This window comes from Arvicola amphibius, chromosome 8 (assembly GCF_903992535.2).
Source record: "Arvicola amphibius chromosome 8, mArvAmp1.2, whole genome shotgun sequence".
NCBI classification, from domain to species: Eukaryota; Metazoa; Chordata; class Mammalia; order Rodentia; family Cricetidae; genus Arvicola; species Arvicola amphibius.
The window spans coordinates 63,358,417-63,384,876 of NC_052054.1; the positions used below are offsets into that span (position 1 = coordinate 63,358,417).

Genomic DNA, 26,460 nt, shown 5'->3' on the forward strand with positions numbered 1-26,460 from the left:
CACCCAGGTGGGTGGGAGGTCCTCTGTTTCAATAGCCTGCCTGCAGCAAGGTAGGCCTTTTACCTCTGAGCTGCCTGGCCAGCAAGGAGAATTGAACTTGTAAAAGAAGACCAATAGGGGATTATTCAGAGGAAGAAATGGGAAGGCGCCAATACAAGAATTCCTCCAACAATTTGAAAAACAACATGAAAGCACCAGAACCCAGCGAATTTACAACAGGAGGACTTCAACACACTAATCAAGAAGAAGTAGAAAAAATTGACTTTATGAAAGTAATAGAGTCCCTTAAACAGGAGGTGAAAAACTCCCTTAAAGAAATGGACGAGAAGAATAACAAAAAGTTTGAAGAATTGAGTAAATCCGTAAATGATATCCTAGGAAACCAAGAAAAAACAATCAAACAGATAATGGAAACAGTGCATGACTTGAAAACTGAAATGGAGGCAAGGAAGAAAACACAAACCGAGGGCCAGCTGGATATGGAAAATCTATGTAAATGAACAGAGACTACAGAAACAAGCATAACCAACAAAATACAAGAGATAGAAGAAAGAATCTCAGATTCTGAAGATACCATAGAGAAAATAAACGCACTGATCAAAGAAAACAGCAAATCCAACAAATTCTCATTACAAAACATTCAGGAAATCTGGGACACAATAAAAAGTCCAAACCTAAGAATAACAGGTATAGAAGAAGGAGAAGAATTACAGGTCAATGGTCCAGAAAATATATTTAATAAAATTATAGAAGAAAACTTTCCAAACCTAAAGAAAGATATTCCTATTAAGGTTCAAGAAGCTTACAGAACACCAAATAGACTGGATCAAAAAAAAAAAAAAAAAAAACCATCCCCTCGCCATATTATAATCAAAACACAAAACGTACAGAATAAAGAAAGAATATTAAGAGCTACAAAGGAAAAAGGTCAAGTAACTTATAAAGGTAAACCTATCAGACTTACACCTGAATTCTCTATGGAAACCATGAAAGCCAGAAGGTCCTGGATAGATGTTTTGCAGAAACTAAGAGACCATGGATGCAAGCCCAGATTACTATACCCAGCCAAGCTTTCATTCACTATAAATGGAGAAAACAAAATATTCCAAGATAAAAACAAATTTAAACAATACGTGGCTGCAAATCTAGCCTTGCAGAAAGTAATAGAAGAAAACCACAAACAAAGGAGTCCAGTATTGCTCAAAATAACACAGATATCTAGCGACCCTTCACGAGCACATCTCAAAGAAAGGAAACACACAATCTCTATTACCAAATAAAAAATGACAACTGGAGTTAACAACCACTGGTCATTAATATCACTTAATATCAATGGACTCAATTCACCTATAAAAAGGCACAGGCTAAGAGATTGGATACGAAAACAGGATCCAACATTCTGCTGTTTACAAGAAATACACCTCAACCACAAAGACAAACATCTACTCAGAGTAAAGGGTTGGGGAAATGTTTATCAAGCAAATGGACCTAAGAAACAAGTCGGTGTGGCCATACTAATTTCTAACAAAGTTGACTTCAAACTAAAATCAATCAGAAGAGATGGAAAGGGACACTTTATACTCATTACAGGAAAAATCCATCAGAATGAAGTCTCAATCCTGAATATCTATGCCCCTAATATAAAAGCACCCACTTATGTAAAAGAAATATTACTAGAACTCAAGGCAGCAATCAAACCACACACTCTGATAGTGGGAGACTTCAACACTCCTCTCTCACCAATGGACAGGTCAATCAGACAGAAACCTAACAGAGAATTAAGAGACTTAATGGAGGTAATAAACCAAATGGACTTAACAGACATCTATAGAACCTTCCACCCAAATGGGAAAGAATATACCTTCTTCTCTGCGGCTCATGGAATCTTTTCAAAAATTGACCATGTACTTGGTAACAAAGCAAACTTCCACAGTTACAAAAACATATTGGTAACCTCCTGTGTCTTATCAGATCATCATGGATTAAAATTAGAATTTAACAACAATGCTACCCCCAGAAAGCCTACAATCTCATGGAAACTGAACAGTCAACTACTGAACCACACCTGGATCAAGGAAGAAATAAAGAAATTAAAGTCTTCCTTGAATTTAATGAAAATAAAAACACAATATACTCAAACCTATGGGACACTATGAAAGCAGTGCTAAGAGGAAAGTTCATAGCACTAAGTGCCCACTTTAAAAAAAAAAAACAGAGAAAGCACACATTGGAGACTTAATAGCACACCTGAAAGCTCTAAAAAAGAAAGAAGCAGACTCACTTAGGAGGAGTAGAAGACGGGAAATAATCAAACTGATGGCAGAAATCAACAAAATAGAAACACAGAAAACAATCCAAAGAATCAATGAAACAAAAAGCTGGTTCTTGGAGAAAATCAACAAGATTGACAAACCCTATCCAAACTAATCAAATGGCAGAGAGAGAACAAACAAATTAATAAGATTAGAAATAAAAAGGGGGGCATAACCACAGACACAGAGGAAATTCAGAGAATCATTAGATCTTACTATAAAAGCCTGTATGCCACAAAATTGGAAAATGTAAAAGAAATGGACACTTTTTTAGATAAGTACCATATACCAAAGTTAAAACAGGACCAGGTGAACAATCTAAATAGTCCTGTTAGTCGCGAAGATTTAGAAACTGTAATCAGAAACCTCCCTATCAAAAAAAGCCCAGGACCAGATGGTTTCAATGCAGAATTCTACCAGAACTTCCAAGAAGACCTAATACCTATACTCCTTAATGTATTTCATAATATAGAAATAGAACAGTCATTGCCAAATTCCTTTTATGAAGCTACAGTTGCCCTGATACCTAAACCACACAAAGACTCAACCAAGAAAGAGAATTACAGGCCAATCTCACTCATGAACATTGATGCAAAAATTCTCAATAAAATACTGGCAAACCGAATCCAAGAACACATTAGAAAAATTATCCACTATGATCAAGTAGGCTTCATCCCAGAGATGCAGGGCTGGTTTAACATACGAAAATCTATCAATGTAATCCATCATATAAATAAACTGAAGGATAAAAACCATATGATCATCTCATTAGATGCTGAAAAAGCATTTGACATAATTCAACACCCCTTTATGATAAAGGTCTTGGAAAAATTAGGGATACAAGGGTCATTCCTAAATATAATAAAGGCTATTTACAGCAAGCCGACAGCTAACATCAAGTTAAATGGAGAGAAACTCAAGGCCATCCCACTAAATTCAGGAACATGACAAGGCTGTCCACTCTCTCCTTATCTCTTCAATATAGTGCTTGAAGTTCTAGCAATAGCAATAAGACAACACAAGGGGATCAAGGGGATTCAAATTGGAAAGGCAGAAGTTAAACTTTCATTATTTGCAGATGATATGCTAGTGTACATAAGCAACCTGAAAAACTCCACCAAAGAACACCTACAGTTGATAAACTCCTTTAGTAATGTGGCCGGATACAAGATCAACTCCAAAAAATCAGTTGCCCTCCTATATACAAAGCATAAGGAAGCAGAGAAGGAAATCAGAGAAGCATCACCTTTCACGATAGCCACAAATAGCATAAAATATCTTGGGGTAACTCTAACCAGGGAAGTGAAAGATCTATTTGACAAGAACTTTAAGTCTTTGAAGAAAGAAATTGAAGAGGATACCAGAAAATGGAAAGATCTTCCTTGCTCTTGGATTGGGAGGATCAACATAGTAAAAATGGCAATTCTACCAAAGGGAATCTATAGATTCAATGCAATCCCCTTAAAGGTCCCATCAAAATTCTTCACAGATCTTGAGAGGACAAAAATCAACTTTATATGGAAGAACAAGAAACCCAGGATAACCAAAACAATCTTATACAATAAAGGAACTTCCGGAGGCATTACCATCTCTGACTTCAAACTCTATTACAGAGCTACAGTATTGAAAACAGCTTGGTACTGTCATAAAAACAGAGAAGTTAATCAATGCAATCAAATAGAAGACCCGGATCTTAACCCACAAACCTATGAACACCTGATTTTCGATAAAGGAGCTAAAAGTACACAATGGAAGAAAGAAAGCATCTTCACCAAATGGTGCTGGCATAACTGGATGTCAACCTGAAGAAGAATGAAAGTAGATCCGTATCTATCACCATGTACAAAACTCAAGTCCAAATGGATTAAAGACCTCAATATTAATCTGAACACACTGAACCTGATAGAGGAGAAAGTGGGAAGTAGTCTACAAGCACATGGGCACAGGAGACAGTTTCCTACATATAACCCCAGCAGCACAGACATTAAGGACAACATTGAATAAATGGGACCTCCTGAAGCTGAGCAGCTTCTGTAAATCAAAGGACACTGTCACTAAGACAAAAAGGCAGCCTACTGACTGGGAAAAGATCTTCACCAACCCCGCAACAGACAAAGGTCTGATCTCCAAAATATATAAGGAACTCAAGAGACTAGACTTTAAAATGCTAATTAACACATTTAAAAAATTGGGCACTGAACTGAACAGAGAATTCTCAACAGAAGAATTTCAAATGGCCAAAAGACACTTAAGGGCATGCTCAACCTCCTTAGCAATCAGGGAAATGCAAATCAAAACAACTTTGAGATACCATCTTATACCTGTCAGATTGGCTAAAATCAAAAACACCAATGATAGCCTTTGCTGGAGAGGTTGTGGAGTAAGGGGTATACTCATCCATTGCTGGTGGGAATGCACACTTGTGCAACCACTTTGGAAAACAGTGTGGCGGTTTCTCAGGAAATTTGGGATCAACCTACCTCAGGACCCAGCAATCCCACTTTTGGGAATTTACCCAAGAGATGTCCAATCATATTACAAACGCATTTGTTCAACTATGTTTATAGCAGCACTATTTGTAATAGCCAGAACCTGGAAACAACCTAGATGCCCTTCAGTGGAAGAATTGATGAAGAAAGTGTGGAATATATACATATTAGAGTACTACTCAGTGGCAAAAAACAATGACATCTTGAATTTTGCATGCAAATGGATGGAAATAGAAAACACCATCCTGAGTGAGGCCACCCAGGCCCAAAAAGATGAACATGGGATGTACTCACTCATAATTGGTTTCTAGCCATAAATAAAGGACATCAAGCCTATAATTTGTGATCCTAGAGAAGCTTAATAAGAAGGTGAATCCAAAGAAAAACATATAGTTATCCTCCTGGATACTGGAAGTAGACAAGATTGCCGGGCAAAAATTGGGAACTTGGGTGTGGGGTGGGATGGGGGGATAGGGGGATGGGGAGAGAATAGTGTGAAGTGGAGGATGGGGAGAGCTTGGGGGAATGGGATGGTTGGGATATAGGGAGGGTGGATGTGGGAACAGGGAAGTATATATCTTAATTAAGGGAGCCATTCTAGGGTTGCAAGAGACTTGACTCTAGAGGGGTTCCCAGGTGTCCAGGAAGATGCCCCCAGCTAGTTCCTTGGGCAGCTGAGGAGAGGGTGCCAGAAATGGCCAGATCCTATTGCCATACTCATGAATATCTTGCATATCACCATGGAACCTTCACCTGGCGATGGAAGGGGAAAATGACAGAGCCCCACATTGGAGCACCGTACTGAGCTCCCAAGGTCCTGATGAGGAGCAAAAGGAGGGAGATCATGAGCAAGGAAGTCAGGACCGTGAGGGGTGCGTTCACCCATTGAGACAGTGGGACAGAAATAACGGGAGATCACCAAGCCCAGTTTAAATGGGACTGAGGGAACATGCGACCAAACCAGACTCTCTGAATGTGGCTGATGGTGGAGGCTGACTGAGAAACCTAGGACAATGGCGATGGGCTTGGACTCTACAGCATGGATGGGCTCACTGTGAGCCTTGTCAGTTTGGTTCCTCACCTTCCTGGACTTAGGGGGAGTTGGGAGGACCTTAGACTTAACATAGTGAAGGGAACCCTGATGGCTCTTTGGCCTGGAGACGGAGGGAGTGGGGGTATGTGTAGAAGGGAGGGGAGGGAAGGAGGAGGAGGAGGAGGGGAGAAGATGGAAATTTTTAATTAAAAAAATACAAAAAAAGAAAAGGACACAACGATGTGGCACGTAAATAAGTGCTCAAAACTTATTCAGCTATTAGGCGAAGCAGACGTTTGAAGAAAAAAAAATAAGGATAACAAAAACAGCAGATAATTAAAATATTAAAGTTATTAGGAAATGTTGACAAATTTCTATGGTTTTAATAAATGACACAACAAATATAAAGTAAGCTTTGATGAAATTACAGGGAAAAATTGACAAATCCAATATCAAAATGGAGATTTGAATAAAACCCTAATATTGGTAAACCAACAGGAATAAAATTCAATAAAAGAAAATTTTATTTTAAAATTAAATTACAATTAATTTGAAAATTACAAACTTAAGCTTGATTTACTGAACTCTGAAAACAATTCTCAGATAATTATGTACCTTTCAATTGTATAAATGTTTTTGAGAAAATAGAAATTATAAAATCTGATGATTATACTAAGTCACAAAGCTTAAAACATCAGTATCCCTAAAATATTTCTGTCTTCATAATACAATTAAATTTAATACTGAGAGCAAAAATGTCTAAGTTAGTTATTCTTAAATACCTTACTAACTGTAAATTCAATGAATAAACCTTAATAAAAATGAAAAATTAGAATTGATAACAAAATACATAAAAACTAGTAAGATATAAAATAACTCCCGCATATGTTCATAATTTAAAAGTTTTTCCTAGATAAAAAGTTAAGCTGAGTGTGGTGGGACATGCTTATGTAATCTGAGTGCGTCAGAAGCTAAAGCAGAATGGTGAGTTTGAGGCTAGCCTGAGCTACATATTTTTCACACACACAAACAAGGGAACTAATATAGTTGACTTTTCAAAACATAAAACACATAAATAATATTATATTTTATCATTTACCATGATAAAATAATAGATGTACATTGTGGAGCTTTAAAAACTACAGTATCATGAAAAGTTAATATTAATCAAAGTTTTACACACTCAGACACAGAAACTATATATGGTACCATTCACTGTGGAGAGAAAAGTAAACAACACAAAAATAATTGTGGTCCATACTTGATGTGGGAGGGTCTTCTGTTTTAATAAAGAAACTGCCTTGGCCAGCCCTTAGGTGGGTGGAGTAGACAGAACAGGAAGAAGGAAGTGAGGTAGATGGCTCAGTCAGATGCCACGCCTCTCCTAAGTGAGACAGTCGCCCTGCCTCTGCTCTCTGGGACAGTCGCCATGAATCCAGCCACCAGGTAAGACGCTATGAAGCTCCAGCCCAAGATGGACGTATGCTAGAATCTTACCGGTACAGCACCACTTCGTGGTGCTACACAGATATTAGATATGGGTTAATCAAGATGCGAGTAAGAGGCTGGTTTAAATGAATACAGTTTGTGTGTTTTTATTTTGGGGCATAAGCTAGCCAGGAAGCCGGCCCACAGCTCATTACTACACATACTCTTACTGCAATCATTTCATTACTATCGCATTTTATAGTCAGCAAACTCAGGTGTTACACATGTCCACTTAAAATTCTGATGGTATAAAACATCACAAAAGCAGTTTGTCTCTCCAAGAAATTGTGTGTTGCAGTAATGTTACAAGAACTATCCATAAAATATGTGTTAATCAATAATGGTACTGGTATGGCTTCATGTCAACCACACACACACACACGCACAGGTTACCAAGATTAAGACTTTGGGGGTTAGAGATCTGATTTCAAGGAGGGATCAGTTCCACTAACTATTACATCAAACAAGTTTCAAGTTTCAGCCTAATAACTGAGAAATGAAGGAAGAATACAAAAGAACTAAATTATGTCGCCTACAAGCAAAGCCACAGAGACAGTAAAGAACAAAAATTAATAAACAAAGATTTAACTGAGACAACTCAAACAGCAAACTTAATTTGCAGAAATCTAATAGAGTTGTAAAACTTCTCTAAGGTTACAATGGCAGTATACAGAGACACTCTGACTTAAACAAAAGCAGTATATCTACAAAGCTCATATTCTTAACTACTATGTTATACTATGACTGGTAATATAACATAGCTTCCTGAATCTAACTATATTATCTTAACAATTTACTTGTGACACACAAACAAAAAAAATAAAATTTTAGCTATGATCAATAATCAGAATACACTTAAAATCCTATAAATCATGAAGAAAAGGGCAGCAACTAACCAAATAATATTATAATAGTAAAATATAAAACACATATGCTATGCCTAAAAAATAACCCATTCATGGCTGGAGATGACTCACTGGTTAAGAGCACTGGGTACTCTTGCAGAGGACCCATGTTTGATTCTCAGCTACCACATATCAGCACACAAGCATCTGTAACTTTAGTTACAGTGGATCCTACATTATCTTCTGGCCTCTGTGGACACCAGGCACACATGTAATGCACATATATACTGTAAGAAAAGCACTCATACATAATAAATTATTAAAAAGTTCATTCTTAGGTATGTATCCTATTGGCAGTCCTTATACATGTTTACATGAGTATGTGTGTGTGCCTGTGCATGCCTGAATGTTCTGCTCCATCACATTTCACCGTATTCCCTTGCAACAAGACATAGTGGTTTGAATGAGAACATCCCTCAATATCTGCTGGAGTTATTTGGGGAGGTTTAGCTGGTACAGCCTTGCAGGGGCAGTATAGTACTACAAGTGGGCTTTGAGTGTTTAGTCTCCTCACACATTAAGTTCATTTTGCTTCCTGCTTTCAAATGAAGATGTGAGATGAGCTTCCTGCTCCAGCCACCATACTTGCTGCTATGGTTCCCCACCATGATGGGATTTCCATTCCTCTGGAAATGTAAGCCCAAATAAATGCTTCCTTCCATTAAAAAAAAATTGGCCAGGTGGTGGTGGCACATGCCTTTAATTCCTCAGGATTCAGAGGCAGGCAGATCTCTGTGAGGTTGAGGCCAGCCTGGTCTAAAGGAACTAGTTCCAGGACAAGTGCTAAAGCAAAATAGAGAAACCCTGTCTTGAAAAACCAAAATTAATTAAATTAAATTAAATTAATAAATTTCTGAGCAGGGCATGATGGGGTAGTCCATTAATTTCACACTCCCACAGTGGAGGTGTTATGCCTGTGTAAAGGGACCCCCAAACAAGACCACCACACAGCCAGCATCCAATGCAAACACACTAGGGTTTATTGATTACATGTTAGCTAACTGGGACTGCAATACAACACTCCAACACAGTGGGTGGAGAAGAATGGCTCCAGGCTTCAGGGTTAGGGGATTTTACAGGCAAAACCACAAGGCAGGGAGGCACAAGCCTTGGCATTTTGGGATTGGGTAAAAAATACAACTTTTGCATTTGTTGGTTAGGGTAAAGGGGAATTTCAAAATAGCAGTTAATCAAATACCTACAGGGATGTTGCAACAAAGCAGATGTAAACAGATGTTTGGACATCCTGTGGGACACTCTGACCAGGACTGGCACAGTTTCTTGGAAAGGTTTATGACTTTGCTGGGCTGCATTCATGCCCCCTTAGTTAGGTCCTGTCTAAAATGGAGTTCTTTCTCAAAATGGAGTCTCTTCTGTTCTTTCAGAGTTAGACAGTTCTCCAGAATTTTAGGGCATCCTGATCTACAAAGCAAGTTCCAGTACTGCCAGCGTTACACAGAGAAACCCTGATTAGAAAAACAAACAAACTTATATTATTAACTATTTCACACCCAAACACATATGTATATTTACATACAGTGTGTATTTGTCCATGCACACTTCAAACACAGCCTACTTTCACGGCCTATCTCTCTAGTATTCTGTTTCACAATTTGAACCAAATCTTTCTATTATGTTCCTCTCTATTCATTTTGCTTGGGATCCCCTGAGTTTAACGGGGGCCATCTGTGAGACTGCGATTTTGGAGTTATGTGTTGGAGCCTGCTGGACTTAGCAGAGGACTACAGCTAAAGACAAATGATTCTTCTCCTATAATTCATCCATAAACAACATTTGAGACATAGAAAGTGGGACCTATGAGCCTTTCCCTTTCCTAGACTGATTGTGGTCTAGCGTGTGGTCAGTGCGGGTAAGAATAGTTGCTGTTGGTTACTGATTACAAGAGCTGTGGGGAGTCTAGAGAATGGTATGTCTTAGTCGTTTATCCTGTTTCCCTTCTTATTCCCTTACCTACTCCTCTTTCTCTGTGTCTCCAGAGTCATTGATGTATTTAGGCCAGGAACCACATAACTTAGTTATTTTCTGCATCTGGTACAGCAAGAGTCTCTGCATCCACCTGGGGGTAGGTGGGGAGAGTGTGTATGTGCATGGGCAGGAGTCTAAGCACCCTAGCACTAAATTGTTACTGAGTTAGTAAAATGACAAGACCACCATCTAGTGTTGATAGCAGTACAGTATAGTGATGTTTTAATTGTATTTTAATAAATCAATCTTGCCTAATGATCAGAAAGTAAAAGCATCGCCCTGGTCAGCCTTACAAACCAGGCAGTGGTGACACATACTTTAAAACCCAGTAGCCAAAGTAGTTTGTCATAGAAACTGGGAGGAGGTGGTTCATGCCTTTAATCCCAGAACTAGAGAGCAGTGTAAGACCGGAGGAGACAGCACTCAGTCGTCAATCATATTCTGAGGATTCCTGGAGGCATGATTGTCATTTTAGACTGAGCTAGAGGTAAGTGCCAGTGGCTGTCTATTTGGATTTTCTGACCTTCAGGTTGAGCCCCAAGGGCTTCAGGGTAAGACCTTCTCTCAGAGAAAAATAGAAAAAAGAAAGTGAAAAGAGAAATGTGTCTTCTTGTGCTGAGTTCTTAGTACATCTTAGAGCCTGGAAAACCAGAGTATGCTGTTTTTTGTTATCAGATCAAAGTATTTTCACAGTTAGAAAAGGCATTTGGTCTACAAGAGCTAGTTCCAGGACAGGCTCTAAAACTACAGTGAAACCCTGTCTCGAAAAACCAAAAAAAAAAAAAAGAAAAAAAGAAAAGGCATTATAAACCCAGGTGGTGGTGGTGCGCGCCTTTATTTCTAGCATCTGAAAAGCAGAGACAGGTGAATCTCGGAGTTCCTTGTGAGTCTGGTTTACAGAGCAAGTTAAAGAATAGCTGAGACTACACAGAGAAACACTGGCCCTAAGGTAGGGAAGAAGGCAAAAATAAAAAAAAAGGTATTATGGTATAGGATAATGTTAGAAAGCAACTTTTGAAAAATTATACTAGCTCAACTACATCACTCAAATGTCTACAATAATCTTTTGTGTCCTCGGTCAAAGATAAGCACTTTTTCCATGGACACATGACCAAATTGTTAGTTTTGGTTCTTGCATTTGCTCTGTTTGAGACATGAACTAACATTGTTGCTCTGTCTGGATCAGACTTCACCATATAGACCAGGTTGAACTGAAATTCATAGAGTTCCACAAGTGCTAGAATTAAAAGTGTGTACTAACAAAACTGTCCCAACTGGTGGTGATATTTTTTTATGCTCAAATAAATAAAGCTTACCTGAAGATCACTGTATAGAGCTAGCCACTAGTTAGCCATAGAGGCCACACTTTGGTAGCACAAAACTATAATCCCAGAATTTGGGATAAAGAAACAGTAAGATCAGTTCAAGGCCATTTTGAGCTAAATGAGATTTAACTAGTCTAAAAGAGAAACAGAGCTCACACCTTTAATCTTAGGATTTAGAGTCACATGCCTTTAATCCCAGCATTAGGGAGGGGGAGACATTGGTTGGGAGAGGACTATAAGGCCGGAGGAGACGCAAAGTAAGCCCACTCAGTCTGAGGATTCCTAGAGACAGGATCTCACCCTTTTGGCCTGTGGATTCAGTAGAGGTAAGAAGCTGCACTCATGGCTGGCTCCTTGACTTCTCTGATTTTTCAGCATTTACTCTAATATCTGACTAGGGGTTTATTAAAAACCAATTTGAATTCATGCTAAAAGAAAAATACTGCTGGGATTTATTTTGTGGTCTGTTGAGAGTCAGTGGTATGAATATGGATAGGAGGGTTCGCGATGGCCGAGGACTACACAGAGTGCTTTGACTGGATGTTACACATTTGCAGCAGTCTGGATTCTGTGCGCAGGAACAGTTTGCTGGATGTTTCCCTTCACCTCCTCAGGTTTTTGCAAAATTACTCAGGCATGTTTCCTTTGCCGGATTTAAGACTTTCATCAAATTTGGTCCATGGTAAATTCGCTAGTTCATTTTTGTATGCTTCTGTGATCCCAATTATTCTGTGCCATTTCTGCTCCAGAGATTGGACTGAGCTGTGACTGGAAGTGGCATTCAAGTGGCACTAGCTGAAAATGGTTTCTAAATGTTTTTAGTATTGTGGCCCTGCCTGACAATTGGGGAATCACTTGTAAACTCCTGTATCTTTAGCTATCGAGCAAAGAACTTCATTAGAAATCCAGTTGGTTTCTGAACAATTTCCTTACCATGTGCTGGATGCATTGATCACGCAGTCCTGCTCACCTATTGAGCCCTAGAATGTCGAGAGGGAGGAAATGAGGATCTGTAGGACAAGAATTCAGTTTTGTCATATTCTGTTTCACTAGAAATAATTCTGGAGATTTTCATTGGGAAAGATCTCAGGTTTATCCTGTTACAGCTCAGAAGACTTTCTACAGAAGAATGGAGACTAGGAGGCAAAAATAATCTTATGACTATGCATGTGAGTAATGCATAGTGGATTAAGTTCTCCTCCAAGATTCAGCCTTCACTAATCCCCAGAAATAGGCTAGGTTTCCAGGCCAGGGATGATTTTCCTCTTATTGAAGAGGTATTAAGTCCAATTAGAAACTCTTGGTTACCAACAATATATGTGGGCCACTCTTGTACCCTTATGTTTATAGTGTTAAGGAGAAAATATTGTGGTTCACAATGGCCATTGCTGGGTTCCACTAAAGCTTGGTTCTAGGGAGAAAACTTTTAAAATGGTCCATCTCAAGTCCTCTGGCTGTGACAGAAGCACATGGATTCTTCAACAATAAACACTCACCTTCTACCTCTATGAGGCAAACAAACATGGGCAGCCACAGCGGCCTGTAAAGTTTTGGGAATCTCAAGGACATCTGTGACCAACAATTTCCAAGCAAGTGGGTGGGGTGATTAGTTAGAAAATCTATGGCTCTTGTGAAGAGCAACTTCAGCTGAGATGGGAAATTTTTATTTATATGCTAACTTTATATGCTTCCAGAGACTTATATGTATTATAGGCAATATTAGTAATGACAAAAGAAAAATTCCTTATGATTTTTAAGAAATCGTTGCTGTTATTTTACCCTCCTTTGTATATGTCTGTCCATTCTCCATAGTTAGCAGCACATACCCCAAGCAGTTTTCCAGTTACCCCTCTTTAGATCACTGTTCTCTGTTGATCACTCCTCCCACACCCCAGAGTGCTCTCATTTTACTTTTTGGGTTACTTTTAGTTACTCCAGGTTGTGTAGTCACATCCAAGCATTTGAAGTTAGAAACTTACTATGAGAGAGAACAAGCAATATCTGTCTTTCTGGGTTACCTCATTTAATATGATCTTTTCTAGATTCATTTATGTACCTGAACAGCTGGTGGTTTCAATTTTCTTTCCAACTGAATAGTATTCCATAGTGTATACATACCACATTTACAGTATTCATCTGTCAGTGGAGGAACATTTAGGTTCCATTTTGTAGCTACTGAGAGTAGAGTGGCAATGAATGTGACTGATCAATCATCTGTGAAGTAGAACTGGGTCAATGTGCTAGACTTACTTAACTTGAGGATCTATTTATTTAATTGAGGATTCTCCATATCAATTTACAGTGGCTAGATTTTTGGTCATAACATTTTTACTCACAATGCTTTTGTTTGTGATGTAGTTGCTGGATGGGTTATTTGTAATAGTTTTATGCCTTCTCTGTGACAATTAGTGATTTGCTGTCTTGCCCATGGATGATTACTTTCCAGGTTTCCAGACTTTACTATTCTTCACATGAAATTTATTATTTCCCTTATTCTCATGGGAAAAAACCCTCTAATTCTCCTGTATAAATTTTGCCTCTAATTATTGTCTGCAAAGCTGTTTGATAACATAGGTTATGTCATGTCGAGACTATCTTGAAATGCACTTATATTTGCATCAGTTTGAAGATATATTTCCTTTCTGGATTCAACAATACTGTTGATACTGACTGTCTCTTCAAGCTTTAAATGTCATTCCATGCTTTCCTGGATTTGGGAACATTGTCTGGATACCTGGACACATTCTGTTTCTTGGGTCTTTTCATGTGGTCTGACATTGCTCTCTTGCAGCTTTCAGTACTAATGTTTTCCTTTTTCTTTTTGACCTCTTATATGAAAGGACAGGAAGCCATCTATCTATTCATTGTTCCTGAAAGAGATACTCAAAGAAGAAATACCAGAAGAAATGGCTGATTCTCCAGTAAGAATGTCTCAGGTCAGTGGTCATGTCCTTTTTTGGAAATGTTTTATTGTTAGATATTGAAAGATTTTAATTTTCCACTACTGATAATATTTTATATTTTATTATGAGAATTGTTAACAAACAACAAAAATCCATGCACTGAGATTAAGCAGACCCAAATACTGTATAAGTCAGTGTACTTTTATGTGGGCAGCGTAATCACTGGGGAGAGAAGATCTATTACTAAAAAAAACAGTACTAAAAAAACATTTTACATTTTTGTTATTGGATATATTTTTACCAACTCATTCATCAGAGGAAAAGAAAAATAACTGTGATAGAACTAGACCTAGAAAAGCACTTAGATTTATATCATTTTCATAACTGGTGTTCATTACTTGTATTCAATCCCACCTCAACCCTGGTATTTAACCTTTATTGTTCTCTTTTCTCCATATTTTGCTGTGCCCACATGTATGTTGATTCTCATAGAAACATATTATTGTCTAGATTCTGCATTTGAGAGAAAATGTGGTTTCTTATTTCTGACACTGTGTGACCCCACTTAATATTACACATTCTAAGTCCAACCATTTGATTGCATTTTATTGCAATTTTTCCTGCAGGGAAATGGTATTCCATTTTATATGTATACCATTTTCATTTATACATTAATCCATTGATAAAGAATTAGGATGATTCTGATACTTTGCTATGGTGAATGCAGTGTCAGTGAACATAGGGTGTAAATGTCTCTGTATTTGGGTGTGGAGTTCTCAGATTATGTCCAAGAAGTGACATTACTGGGTCTTACATTAGTTATAGCTTCAATTTTTCAATAATCTGTAAACTAATTTCCACGATGGCTTTATTAATTTGCCCCTTCCCCTCCATCTACAGTGCATAGGCTTCCTTTCTCTCCTAATCCTCTCTTACATTTGTTTTCTGGTTAGTTGATGACAGCCATATTCCAAAGCAATTTTAGTTTGTGTTTCCATGATAGAATTTTTGGGATCCCAAGCACTTTTGCAATATTTATTGACTCTATGTGTATTTGTCTTTTAAAAAGTGTTTATTCAGCTCATTTGCCCACATGTTAATTGGCAATTTTAGTTGCTTGTTATTTAATTTCTGTGATCTTTGGTAAATTGTTGGTACAAGCCCCTACCTGAATTGTTGATGGTATAGATTCTCTACCATCAGTTTGTTATCTGTGTATACTGTTATTTTTTTTATACATAAACAATTTGTATTCATGTAGTCCCATCTGTTCTGTTCCTGTACTGTTGGCATTCCTTCTGATCAATCAGTCCTTGCTTATCCCAACATCCTGATGGATATTCCCCATATTCTCTAGATTTCTATGTGATGTTAGTTTTTTTAATATTTTTGATCCATTTTGAATGGATTTTTGTAGAAATTAGAGATAAGAATCCAATTAAATTTTCGTGTTGGTTGTTTACCAGCACCAATTGTTAAAAAGACCACATTTTTGTACTGTATCTTTTTGCATCCTTTGTCAAATATTGTGTATGCTTAGCTTTCTGGTTTTCTTCCTGGGTCCTCTACCATATTCTTGTATCCTCTTCTGTTTTTTATGCGTATACAAAACTGTATATATGACTATAGCTATAAAATGTAATACCAAAAATAACACACGTGTAGCAAATTTCCCCATTCTGTCCATCTCCGATCATTCTTTTCCCAGAGAGCATATAATTTACATGAACTTATGATCTGTAATTTTGAGACTATTTTTATTTTAACACACAAACAGAAAATATCTTTGTGTGATACCTAATTTTGGAGACAATGGACATTATATATTTATTTATTAGTGACTTAGGGTTCCTGTGTCATGTAGGAACTATATGTGGGAACTGTCCATTTCCTTAAATATTCTTTATAAGAAGTACATACTGAAGTACATGGGATAATTGTCACAACATATTAGCAGCATGTACAATAAAGAGATCAAGTTTGGTTTTTAATACTAAGTAATAATTTGTTCCTACAAATTTAAGCACACTGTATACTGCAAAACATGGCTTGCACATGTGCCTTCATCCTACCATGAAAATGATGGTCACGAGTATAGATTCAGATTGCAATTTTCTTAGTTAAGATTTATATTGCTCTGAAGAGACCCTAAGGCTATGGTACCACTACTAAAGGAAAACATTTAATTGAATTGGAGTTTCAGGGGTTCAGTCCATTATCATTATGCTGTCATACAGGAAGACAATCTGGAGTAGTAGCTGAGAGTCCTACACATGCAGGCAGCAGGAAATCAACTGAGTGTCACATTGAATGAAGTTTTAAAAAGTCAAAATCTCCCCCCACTGTGACACACTCATTCCAGCAAGGCCATATCTACTGCAACAAAGCCACACCTCCTAAAAGTACCATTCCCAATGAGGGCCAATTGCATTCAAAGTACCACACTAGTCTACTTGTATTTCTCTTTGGTGATTAATATCATTGTGACGAAGCCATGTGTTTGTTGACAGCTGCCATCTTTTTGTCTCAGGATATTTGGGACTCACATCACTCGCTTGGTTAAGATGTTCAATTGTAACTTCCCTAACTAGAGAAATCAGTGTTTGGGGGTTTTTTGTTTTATTTTGTGTTTTGAGACAAGGTTTCTCTGTGTAGCCCTGGCTGTCCTAGAAGTAGCACTGTAGGCCCGGCTGGCCTCAAACCCACAGATATCGACATGCTTCTACCTCCCAACTGCTGGGGTTAAAGAAACATACCACCACTCCTGGCCTGAGATCAATATTTTTTTATTTCTCTTTCTCTTTTTCCCCAAAACAAGATCCCACTGTGTAGCCCTTTCTGACAAGCACACATTATGGAGCATCATGTGGACTGCATCAGGCATAATGTCTTGGAATTTCCTGATTGCTGTACATAAACCATCACAATTGCTGCAGAAAGAACATTCCGTATGATTGCTTTGCTCTAGTCAGTTCCTGTGGCAGTCATGGCTCTATTCCTCTACCCTGAAACTCCAGTGTTTGAAAGTGGAGATCTGAGGAATGAGCACTGACCACAGGTTTGTACTTACTCCTGACTCGTGACTCAGATAAAATATGTCACCACTATGCATTTCCAGAGAAATAAAGAATCATAAACACTACTAACCTGAAATCTCTTAGACAATATAGCATAAGTACTAAAAAGGAACACAATGAAAACTTTAAACTTCAGATGCAAAAAAAGCTAAAACATTCCCCTAGTCTGTCTGAGCTCTATATTTGAAACACATGGAAAAGTGATAACATTTTTTTACAGAATTTCATATTTACATATTTACAGAATTTCCTTTACTGACAGGAAATCTATGATACTTTGAATGCATCCACAATTGCTACCCTTAGGTGTACAACTTAAATATCATTTCTTGTGTTCTTGGACATTGTAGTTGAACTTTCTTTTTTGGGACCACCAGCTCTTCAATAATGACACTGAGAATTATTATTGATTATGAAAGCTGAGATCTTAGCTTAGGCTTTGTCTCAAATAACTCCTATAATTCTAATTACCTGTTTCAATTAATCTACATTTTGTCATGTGGATTTCTACCTTTTTTTCTTCTTTCCTTCCGATCTGCTCTGTGACTCTTTGGTGTCTCCTGCTGTGGGACAATAGTCTTGTACACTGTAAAGGTTTGTCAGTTGTACAAGTTTAATGAAATGCTGATTATCCAGTAGTCAGGCAGGAAGTATAGTTGTGGTGACAGGCAGGAAGTATAGGTAAAGTGACCAGAACAGGAGAATTCTGGGAAGAGGAAAGGGTCAGTCTTCACCCCAATACAAAGGAAGCAAGATGAGAATGCCATGCTGATAAAAGGTACCAAGCCACATGACTGACACAGACAAGAATTATGGGTTAATGTAGAATGTAAGAGTTAATAAGAAGCCTGAGATAACAGGCCAACCAATTTATGATCAATGTAGACCTCTGTGTATTTCTTTGGGACTGAACAACTGTGAGACCAGGCAGGAAAGAAAGCTCTATCAACAGTCTCCCTCAAAACCAGATTCTTCCTGAGTTCATCTCTTTCCCTAGAACTCCTGCCTAGCTATTGCTCATTCAGCTTTTTATTAAACCAATCAGGTACCTTAGGCAGATCTTCATGCAGTATAAACAAATATCCTGTAACAGGACTTCCATCAATTTTTAAATTCTTCAGAAATTATTCTTCAAAATTTCTGAAATCGTTACTTCATTCTAAGTTGGCATATTCCTGTTTATTTTGGAATTTTTAGAATATCTAAAATATGATGTGGATTTTTCTATATGCTTGGGAGTAGCTCAAAAATGCTTACAAAATAAATCCCATAGATTGCCTGTTCTTATAAGTTAATGGTAAAATTGATAGTATACAGTGTTATTAAATTCATTGTTACTGTGAAAAAAATGAAAATTTGTTGCCTATGAACTTAGCCATGAAATCTCCACTTTCCATTTTCTACCACTTTGCTATGTAATGGGATGGCATGGGTCCTAGGTTTCAAACACACAAACTGAGAGTCTTGTAAGGCAATAGAATCCACAGAATTGATTGAGTGGCAGTGATCTACAGGTACAGGAACTAAAGCACATTTCATCATAAAGAATTTTCCTTCTGAGACATGTACAATTGAATCCCGAGGGTCATAATCACAGCACCCAAAATACATAGGAAACTGTGTCCAGACCTTAAATGTATGTTTTGTGAATATTGCTTGTAAGCCTGTTGTGTCATACTGTTTTCACAGAGTTAGATAATACATTATAAAATGTAAATGTATTAAAATCATCTGTTTAAGTAATTGTCTTCATCCCCAATTTCCTCAAGTGCTAACCTCAAGGAAAGCACTCTGTCTGGTAACACATTGTCAAACAACTATTTTGTTTTAGGGTCTGTTGACATTCAAGGATGTGACTGTGTACTTCTCCCAAGAGGAATGGGAATGCCTGGACACTTCTCAGAGGATGTTGTACCTTAATGTGATGTTGGAGAATTACAGCAACCTGGTCTCTCTGGGTAAGAACATTTTGCTTGTAGAACTCTTAACTAATTCCTTGTATATACTGGCATTATAGGTTGTAAACCCTCTGCTAATCTGTATTGGAAAAAACAGGATACTAGGCAAAGTTTGGTAGTAGAGAAAAAATGTTTTCATGGTATTTGATTTTTCTTTTTCTTTTCCATGTTAGTCTTGTCAAACACTCCTCATTTTGGTTTCTCAATGCATTCAGAAACTTAGTCATATATTATCTACATCCATATCTTAAAGCTCCATATTCACTGTTGAATTTGACATGTTTGGTTTTTTGTTTGTTTTCTTTTGTTTTGTTTTCCAAGACAGGGTTTCTCTATATCTTTGGAGACTGTACTAGAACTTGCTCTGTAGACCAGGCTGACCTCTAACTTAGAGAGATCTGCCTGCATCTGCCTCCTGATGCTGGGATTAAAGGTGTGTGCCACCACTGCCCAGCCTGAATTTGACATGATTTTAATTGTGAGAAAAATCTCAAGATGTGAAACTTTAAAATTCCCCTAAAAATACACTGAAGATTCTGACAGGAAATACAAGACAGAAATCATTCCTAGATTCTTCTACTTTGCGTTCTCTTCATATACTGAGAACAATATTGTGTTAGACTTCTGTATTTCTCTAAACATTCTACCATGGATCATGGGATACCTCACAGGACACATGAATTGTAGGCATGGTAGCCCTGGAGCAAATGAGATTCCTCTGGAATGTAGAGAGGAGAAGGTACAGTAGGGTGGGCTAGAGAATGAACAAGATGACAGTGATGGCTTTGGGTGAAAGAGAAAGCAAGAACTGAGAACATTTTTGCAATATTCAATTCCACTTGAAAGGATTCCTAATCATATAACAGTGTAGTTTCCTGATCCCAGGAAGCATCCTGTCTGTTGTAATGATTAGAACAGGTACTTATTACACCTGAATTATGATGTAAATATTAGTACAAAATGCATTTTATTTGACTATCCTGACATCAGATTAGAATAATTTTATGAATAATGTGGGTACATGATGTATGATTATTCTTTAACCAACATCCTTGATGTCTACTTTTACATTCCATCCTTCATTTTCTCCTCAGAGGAGGATAAACAGACATTCTTCTGGAAAATACTCTCAGGAGTTGGTGTACAGACTAGACTTGAGAATAACCACATGTGTAAAGTTAAAAGCAGCAGTGTGTGGACCTCAGACAGTGAAAGATAGAAATAAGCAATAGCTGCCCATGACAGCCATGCCTCAGATGAACTGAGCCTCTTGTGTCTGGCAAAATACTTGGTTTGCCTCCATTCCTTTTGAAAAATCTCATTTGTTTATCTAGAGAGAAAAATAAATGCTGTAATGCATTTAAGTAAGAATTTAATGTTTAATGGATTTTGGTCTTCTGAACAGTAATCTTTAATTCCTATCATGTAGTTAAGTTAAATACTGTGAATTTGGGATTGGATTAAACTGTACTCACCAATTTCTGAGAAGAAATATTTAAACATAGAAAGACAGATTAAGAATTGAATTTATTAAGAATTGAATCAATCAATGAGCTTAATCCCAAAGCTAACTTTTGATTTCTCAATTTCCTGATCTATCTTATGTGTAAGTTATTTTTAAAAAGGTACAGATATCTATTATGATTCAAAGATCTTTGAAGGCTGTCAGGGTTTTGTGAGAATACATTCAGTTACAATGAAAGGGAAATATCTTAGTAGTTGCTGGTTGACTTTTTTAACCCAGATCTTAGAGAGATAATCATTGACCAAATATTTAATCAAGTAACAAGCTTCATTAATGCGGTTGTACTTATTTTCCAGAGAACTATTACGTATATGATCATACCCAACAAGATGTGAAGACTGAAAAGAAGACCTGTCAGTGTGAGGAGCTTGGCAAAATGCTTAATGACCCCTCTACATGTGCACTTTATAGAACAAGTGAAACTACAGACAACTCTAATAACTATAGACGCAACAGGTACAGGGATGCCTCTATTGATTCATCAAAGCCAGAAAGACATGAAAGCATGCACACTGGAGAAGAACCTTGCAATTCTAAAGAGTCTGAGGCATCCTTAAATTTGTGCTCCAACATTACCCCAGATCACAGACTCTACACTGCAAAGAAAGAGCACAGACAGGGAGAATACAATGACTGTTTTGACACTACAGACAGTCTTTCACAACAACCAGTCTACATTGGAGAGAAAACACACCAATGTGGGAAATGCAGGAAATGCTTCAGTACTGCCTCAAGTCTCACTGTACATCAGAGAATTCATACCGGGGAGAAGCCTTATAAATGTAAAGCATGTGACAAATCATTTAATGTGAAGTCAAATCTTATAAGGCATCAGAGAATTCATACTGGAGAAAAGCCTTATACCTGTAAGGAATGTGGCAAATCCTTTAATCTGAAGTCAACTCTTACACTACATCAGAGAATTCATACTGGAGAGAAGCCTTACAAATGTAAAGAGTGTGACAGATCCTTTTATGTAAAGTCAGATCTTACCAAGCATCAGAGATATCATACTGGAGAGAAACCCTACAAGTGCAAAGTTTGTGAAAAATCCTTTACCCGGTTCTCAACTCTTAAAGGACATCAGATACTTCATACTAAAGGGAAATCTTATAAATGCAAAGAATGTGATAAGTCCTTTCTTGAGATATCACATCTTAAAAACCATTACAGAATCCACACTGATGAAAAACCTTACAAATGTGAAGTATGTGACAAATTCTTTACTCTAAAATCATATCTTAGAAGCCATCAGAGAATTCATACTGGACAGAGACCTTACATATGTAAGGAATGTGACAAATCCTTTACACTGAAGTCGACACTCACAAAGCATCAGAGAATCCATACTGGAGAGAAACCTTACACATGTCAAGAATGTCACAAATCCTTTACTGTGAAGTCAACTCTTACAAAGCATCAGAGAATTCATACTGGAGAGAAACCCTTCAAGTGCAATGTCTGTAAAAGATTCTTTACCCAGCATTCAAGTCTTAAAACACATCAAAGACTTCATATTGGGGAGAAGTCTTACAAATGAAAGGAATGTGGAAAGTCCTTTCTTGAAATAATACATGTTAAAAACCATTACAGAATCCACACTGGTGAAAAACTTTATAAATGTAAGGAAAATGACAAGACTTTTTTTTACAGTCTCATATCTTAGAACACACGAGAAAATTCATACTGGCAATAAAGCTTACAAATGTGGAGAATGTGACAGGTCCTTTATCCAGAATTCATATTTTGAAAACACCAGGGAGTTCATACTGGAGAGAGATATTACAGATGTAAGGAGTGGGGTGAATCTTTGTCTACACATTCAACTCTCAGAGAACATCAGAAAACACATACTGAAGAGACACTGTGTAGGGAATGTGAAAAATCTTTTAATACATGCTCATATATTAGACAACATCAGAAAATGTAATACTGGAGAGAAACTTTATGTAAGCAAAAACTGTGACCTATTCTTTAACCATATTTCACATCTTAGAAGACATCAGAAACTTCCTATTGGAGAGAAACCTTGTAAATGTCTGACATGTGACAAATCTTTACGTGCATGAAAAACCTTATAACACATCAGAGAATTCTCACTGAAGAGAGAAATTACAGATGTACAGGATGTGACACGTCTTTTACTAGCTGCTCACATCTTAGAGCACATCAGAAAATTCATACTGGAGAGAAACTTCACAAATATGTTGACTTTAGAATATCCTCTGTCCACCTTTCAAATGTTAGAAGACATCAGAGACTTCATACTGCACAGAACACCATTGTATATCAAGTGACATTTACATGGTATTCTTGACTTACAAATTCCAAGTGTACATAATAGAAATATAAAGATAAGGAACTTGTGAAAGCCTTTAATGAAGTGTTAAATCTTATAAAATATCACAGAACTTATATTCAAATAAAATCCTGCAATATGAACTATGTGAATTATTCTTTATGTGCATGGGTGCTTTGTCTATAAGACTTTCTGTGAACTCTATGTCAGTCTGATGTCTGTAGAGGACAGAAGGGGGCTTCAGATCCTTGAAGCTGTAAATAAAATGAAAACAGGTGTGAGCTATTGTGTGCATGTTGAGAATTTAATGCTGGTCTTCTGGAACAACCAGTGCTTTGCCCACTAATCATCCTGCCAGCCCCTAAAAATAATTGTGATAAAACCATTTACCTTGTTCAACATTCAATTATTGATAATAATACCATGCAAAGTGATAAATGTCTTAAATACCAGCATTTAACATCACAGGTATGCTCACAAATAGCTTTAAAATCCCGTAGGTGTTTCTTGAGTCTCCATGGGGCATAATATCAGCACTCTGGAAATAAAAACTGAGTTGAGCATGGTTCATAGTCCAAAATCCAATACAAATGGCTTCACAGAGAAACTCCATCTTTAAAATGAAAGCAATAAAAAATTTTAAAGGAATACTTGAGGGCATGATTTCATTTTCACATATGGAAGGTAAATGGGAAGTATTTACTCTACCAAAATAATAAATCATATTGCTTTCATTAACTTCTGGGAGAATCTTAAAGAGGTCAAAGTGACTCATGCGACTCTCCCTCAGCCATGATGAACTGGTAATTGCCAAAGTCTAACAGTTGCTTTACTTAGTACCTTCTGGACAGTTATGAATCTATGCATTAATCATTACCAACTGCAAAAGGAGACTTCTTTAAGTCAAGTTGAATTCAGTACCATTCATAAATATAACAAATATTTTTAGCACAGATTAACAAAAAGCATTAACAAAACATCAGTAGGTTCTCTCCTTGGACTTATAACTTGCAAGATTGAGTTTTTGACCATGAAATAAATTTTTCTCTATCAATCATGCTTCTAATACAATCTGAAAAGACCTTGGTTATGCCCATAACCAATCATGCAAGTATTACACCAGTACAAACAACTTGTGATGTAGGGTGGTATTGAATGATACAGGGTCCAAGGACAAGTAAGACCACTGACACCCTTTCTTTGCCAGCAGGCTGCGAAAGGGAGCCAGGAGGAAGAGTTTGCAGGAATATTCAACACTGTGGCTTCTCTCTCTCCTCTCTCTCTTCTCTCTCTCTCTCTCTCTCTCTCTCTCTCTCTCTCTCTCTCTCTCTCTCTCTCTGTGTGTCTTTAGCAACACCATGTACCTAGAGTCTTCAAGCAAGAGCACTAGAAATGACCTGTTTTGTTTGGGATGACTCTCAGGCATCCCTAACTAGTAAGTACTAGACAGATAATTAGTACCTGGTACAGAGAGTTCCTTTTAATACCACCATGACTGGGAGGAGCATTATTTACCCATGTGGGATACCACTGTTTAATGTTTAAAATTATACTTCCTATTAGCTTATAAGATAGTGGGATTTCATGAAGCTGCTTCCTGCATCCTTCCTTTCAGTTAACACATCCACTCCACCTGTTTTCCTCCTGCATCTCCAATTGAAAATCAAGCAAACACTGTCCCATACTTTTTTTATTAAAAAATTTCTGCATCCTCCCCGCCTCCCATTTCCCTCCCCCCACTCTCCTCCCTCTCTCTCTAGAGTCCAAAGAGAAGTCAGGGTTCCCTGCCCTGTTGGGAGTCCAGGGTCCTCCCCCTCCATCTAGGTCTAGGAAGATGAGCATCCAAACAGGCTAGGCTCCCACAAAGCCAGTACATGCAGTAGAATCAAAACCCAGTGCCATTGTCCTTGGCTTCTCAGCAGCCCTCATTGTCTGCCATGTTCAGGGAGTCGGGTTTTATCCTATGCTTTTTCAGGCCCAGTCCAGCAGGCCTTGGTGAGCTCCCATTAGATCGGTTCCACCGTCTCAGTGGGTAGGTGCACCAATAGTGATCCTGACTTCCTTGCTCATGTTCTCGCTCCTTCTGCTCCTCATTAGGACCTTGGGAGCTAAGTCCAGTGCTCCAACGTGGGTCTCTGTCTCTATCTCCATCCATCGCCAGATGAAGGTTTTATGGTGATATGCAAGATATTCATCAGTATAGCTATTGGATCGGGCCATTTCAGGTTCCCTCTCATCAGCTGTCCAAGGAACTACCTGGGGACATCTCCCTGGATACCTGGGAATCCCTCTAGGGTCAAGTTTCTTGCCAGCCCTAAAATGGCTCCCTTAATTAAGATATAAACTTCCCTGCTCCCATATCCACCCTTCCTTTATCCCAACCATCTCATTCCCCCAAACTCTCCCCATCCTCCCCTTCTTACTTTTCTCTCCCCATCTCCACTTACCCCCATCCCACCCCACCCCCAAATTCCCAATTTTTGCCCGGCACGCTTGTCTACTTCCAATATCCAGGAGGATAACTATATGTTTTTCTTTGGGTTCACCTTCTTAATCAGCCTCTCTAGGATCAAGAATCTTCAAAATACATAAAGAACTCCAAGAAACTAGACTATAAAATGCTAATTAACCAAATTAAAAAATGGAGCACTGAATTGAACAGAAGAAGTCCAAATGGCTAAAAGACACTTAAGGTCATGCTCAACCTCCTTAGCGATCAGGGAATTGCAAATCAAAACAACTTTGAGATACCATCTTACACCTGTTAGAATGGCTAAAATCAAAAACACCAATGATAGCCTTTGCTGGAGAGGTTGTGGAGTAAGGGGTACACTTATCCATTGCTGGCAGGAATGCAAACTTTTGCAACCACTTTGGAAATCAGTGTGGTGGTTTCTCAGGAAATCGGGGATCAACCTACTCCAGGACCCAGCAATACCACTCTTGGGAATATACCCAAGAGATGCCCTATCATATTACAAAAGCATTTGTTCAACTATGTTCATAGCAGCATTATTTGTAATAGCTAGAACCTGGAAACAACCTAGATGCCCTTCAATGGAAGAATGGATGAAGAAGGTGTGAATATATATATATATACATATATATACATATATACATATATATAATATATAATATATAATATATATAATATATATAT

The 26,460-nt window shown here is 37.7% G+C and overlaps 1 pseudogene; it reads left to right on the top strand.

The window, feature by feature from the left end:
* LOC119821746 overlaps window positions 1-23,379 on the top strand; it is a 38,567-nt pseudogene extending 15,188 nt beyond the window's left edge.
* The last annotated feature ends 3,081 nt before the right edge of the window (window positions 23,380-26,460 follow it).